Source organism: Aegilops tauschii, chromosome 1 (assembly GCF_002575655.3).
Source record: "Aegilops tauschii subsp. strangulata cultivar AL8/78 chromosome 1, Aet v6.0, whole genome shotgun sequence".
Lineage (NCBI taxonomy): Eukaryota > Viridiplantae > Streptophyta > Magnoliopsida > Poales > Poaceae > Aegilops > Aegilops tauschii.
The window spans coordinates 451822589-451827296 of NC_053035.3; positions in this window are offsets into that span (position 1 = coordinate 451822589).

Here is a 4708-nt window from a genome sequence, read left to right on the forward strand (position 1 = left end):
GACATCACCCCAGAGGAGGAACAAGAAGAGCCGGAACAAGAAGAGGTTACTGCTGCGGATGACCTGTCATTGCTTGACCGATTACGTCAAGGTGGCCTTGCACATGTTGATGCCACTGAACCCTATGAGCCCGTCATTGATTATAGTGATGATGATGATGATTATGCATTTATTGATGATACTGATCGAGATTATTAGTAGTGTCAGGTATTAAATTTTTTAATGTTGTACTTGATGATGATACACTTAAGTGATACACATATTATTATTCATGTCGGTCTTTTTTTTATGTTGTACTAATTTCGTTTACTGTTTGTCATGGCAGGTGTTGAAAGATGGTGGGCGCTGGTCGGGAGCGCGCCAAGGCCCCTTCTTCGTCGGCGCGTGGTCTGAGGTCTTCGATTCCAGACGTACCTCTCCACCGAGCGTTGCTGGACAGTATGTCCACACCGCCGGGCCCTTCTTCGTCGACCGTGGTGCCCAGCAGGGGACGAGGTAGGAAGAGAGGAGGTGGGGCACGTGGTCGCGGGAGAGGAGGTAGGGTGACTGCTACGACGCCTTCCTCGCCGCCACCCCCAGCTGTTTCACCCGAGCACGTGACTGCTAGGGTGGACTCGTCCGAGGAGGAGGCTACACGGACTCCGGTCCACGAGCCTCCGGTCCACGGGTCTTGGGCCCACGAGCCTCGGGTCGACTGGCCTTCGGCCCACGAGAGTTCGGCCCACGAGACCCCGGAGGAGCACACGTCCGGATGGGGTACCTGGCCGGATCAGCCCGAGGAGCCGAGTGGCCATGCTGATGATGGCGGGGAGCCGACTGATCTTGAGGAGCAGGGTGGCACCGTCTACCAGCGTGGTGCTACACGGCTCCCGTCCGTGCCGGCGACCCGCGAGCAGAGGTGGTTGATCTTCCCTGATGGGGAGAGGTACGTAAGTGCATTTAATATTTTTGTACCTTCTGCATTCACGTTTCTTCAAATAACTAATGCGTTGGCCTTGTCATGCTGCAGGGGTTGGGACCACCATCATAGTGTCCGCCGGCCCAACTCCGTCCTTGGAGTTCTTTGCCGGCAAAACTTCCCGGGGTTTGTCACGTTGCCTGGTGAGGTTCGGCTTCCAGAGCTTGGGTTGAGCTGGGAGCACTACGTGGCTGCCTCGGCCCCGCCGGATGTCATTATCGACGGTGTCGTGTGCGACACGAGGGCAGACATGGTGATCAGGACGTTCTGGGTAATTTCTCCTTTACATTTCAAAATCTTCAACTAGCTAGTTATTAATTGTACTAATCAATATTGTCTCATTTGATTGCAGACATTCTACAGGTGTGAGGAGGGATACGAGGAGGACAGCGCAAATGTTATCCAGAACGTCTGCAAGCGCCTACTCCAGAACTTACGGCACGAGGCTCGGGTGCAGGCTGTTCGAGACTACTACGCCTTGCGTGGTATCAAGAAGACCAAGCCGGCGTGCCGCGATAAGTTCCTGAGTAAGGAGCAGTACATGAAGGTAATTCTTAAGGCCTTCTACTTAACTTCCTTCATTTAGTAATTCTTAGCCGTAGCGCTCAAGTTTCTATTTGCTAACTTAGGCGCCTCCGAGATGGTGTGCGGATCGGATGGATTGTTGGGAGGTGTTGGTCGATGAGTGGTGCTCACAAGAATGGCTAGCCCTCCACAACCAGGCCAAGGACAAACGTGCCCAAATGGAAGGTGTGCCACACCATCAAGGCAGCTCCAACTTATATCAGTTCGGGCGCAACTGGGTATGTGGTTTGCTTCATGATTCATGCAATTCATTCATCATGCTAGCTTGAGCCCTTTAATTACTAATTTTCATTGTTTCTCTCTTTCAGGCACGCCACAATAAGGCGGATAAGGTGCCAGAGGTGTACGACCTGTATGCCATGGCCCGCACTGGCTCTTTCAAGAAAGTCAAGGCTTTCTCTCAGTCTGACCTCGATGATGCAAACAACTTCACCAACATCTCCTCCCACAACAAGCTCGTGAGATATAGAGATGAGGGGAAGGCGAGGAAAGGGGAGGACTTTAACCCGAGCCAGGGTCCCATTGATCCAGAGCTGGTGATGATATCTGGTGGCGGGAGGTCCCATGGCTCCATAGCCATTGGAGATGGACTTATCCGTTGTCCTAGCACTCTCCCGGAGATCAAGGCGCGCCAGTCGAGCTCCGCTCCTGAGATAAGGCCTCGTGAACGGCCAGTGCAACTCGCCATCAAGGTTAGTGATACGTAATCAGTTATCTTTCTCCATTACATTGTGTGCGCTTCCATCAATGATTACAAATGGTCATGTGAGTGGTGTTGCAGGCTGCTATACAGACTGAGAGAGATAGAACGGAGAAACTTCTGGCGGAGGCGGCGGAGAGGCAGCGGGAGATGGAGGAGAGGACGAGAAAGATGATGGAGGAGGAGAGGGCACGGAATGACATGCAGGCAAGGGCCATGTACGAGCTCCTTGTGGTAAGTTTCTTCTGCAGATTACTTGCTAGTCTTAACATTTGAGTCTCATTACTAACTAGTATGACTCTGTTCTGAAAACCAAATGTGCAGTCTGTGGGCGAGAAGTCCGGTCAGCCCGCTCCGCCGATGCCAGTGATTGCTCCTGGGAGCACGGTGAGTTTAGTTTGAATGGACATTACTTGGTAGTCTTAACATTTGTGTGTCGTAATGCTAACGAGACATTGGAAATGATCTTTGGTGCAACTAAACTCCAGAAACGCATCGCACGATCCTTCTCCAGGTAGCGGCACTAGCCACCCCGCTCCTACACCTCCCTGATCACGGTAAGTTTCTCTAGTGTTTTGCTTAACAAATGCATAAAGACCTAGACTTAGCTTTATTTCCTCCAATATGCTTACCATAATGACCTAGAGTTAGCTTATTTTCCTCCAAAATGACCCATTTTACCTAGGTTAGCTTATAAATGATGCAGTTCATCCAAGTTAGCTCAAAAATGACCCATTTTACCTAGATTAGCTCCTAAATGATCCATTTTACCTACGTTAGCTTTAAAATGGCCCATTTCACCTAGGTTAACTCCAAAATGACCCATCTTACCTAGGTTATCTCATAAACGATCCATTTCAACTAATTTAGCTCATAAACGATCCATTTGACCTAAGTGAGCTAAAAAACGATCCATTTCACCTAAATTAGCTCTTAAATGATCCATTTCACCTAAGTTAGCTCAAAAAGATCCATTTCAACTAAATTAGCTCTAAAATGACCCATTTTACATAGATGAGCTCCTAAATGATCCATTTTACCTACGTTAGCTTTAAAATGACCCATTTCACCTAGGTTAGCTCCAAAATGACCCATTTCACCTAGATTAGCTCCAAAATGACCCATTTCACCTAGGTTAGCTCCAAAATGACCCATTTCACCTTACTTAGCTCAAAAACGATGCCCTTCACCTTAGTTAGCTCATACACGACCCATTTCAACTAAGTTAGCTCATAAATGATCCATTTCAACTAAGTTAGATCATAAACAACCCATTTCAACTTAGTTAGCTCATATATGATCCATTTCACCTAAGTTAGCTCATAAATGACATATACTTCTTGTTCTAGTCTTCTTCTTGTTCTAGTCACCTATTTCTAACTTTCTTATTTACCATTTTGCAGATTTCATTCACTTCATGGAAGCTAGCTTGCTATGATGGAGTGCTTGCTTTTCCTTTGATGAAACTTTGCATTGTATCTAGCTTGTTATGATGGATGGAACTATGTGATATGGATCATTGCATCTAACTTGCTATGTTGATGAAACTTTGCATTGTAATATATATATATGGATGGAACTATGTGTATGGATGGAACTTGCTTATGTATGAACAATGTGTATGGATGAAACTGATGTGATATGTGATATGAAACTTATGTGCTGGATATGTGATATGAAACTTATATATTTTCTGTGCAAATTGTGGGATTTAATAAAAAAAGAAAAAACAGACAATATGCAGGCTCTTTGCCGTCTGCCACCGACGGCAAAGAGCTCTTTGCCGTCTGCCGCGGACGGCAAAGAAGCCACGTGGCAGCCAACTATGCTTCCTGGGAGCTGACCCATTTGGTCAGTTTGCCTACAGTGGCAGACGGCAAAGACTTTGCCATCCGTGGCAGACGGCAAAGAACCTGCACTTTGCCATCAGTGGCAGACGGCAAAGAACCTGCCATCTAGTGACGTGTAGATGACATCATAAGGCGGACGGCAAAGACCAGAGAAATTTTGCCGTCCGCGGCGGACGGCAAAGGTCTGCCGTTAGCCACTTAACGGACTGACAGCGCAATTATTGCCGTCCGCCCTCTTTGCCGTCCGCCGCAGACGGCAAAGAGCCTTTGCCGTCCGCCGCCAGGAAGCAGACGGCAAAGCAGCTGTTTACCGTAGCCTTCTTTGCCGGAGCCTTTTGCCGTCCGCGGCTGACGGCAAAGGTCTTTGCCGTCCGCCTGTCGAGCCTTTGCCGTCCGCCGTGGCAGACGACAAAGTAGCTGTTTCCTGTAGTGTGATATGGATCCAATTCGTCCTCCTCTCGTGCATGACAATCATGGGGGAGATGATGACACTGAAGACAGTGGAGATGCAACTGATCAAGGCAGCACAAGTCAAAGTGGCGAGCAGCCATCAAGTGATGATGATGATGAAGTTGGTAATGATGATGCCAACGAAAATCCACCTGATTCACCACC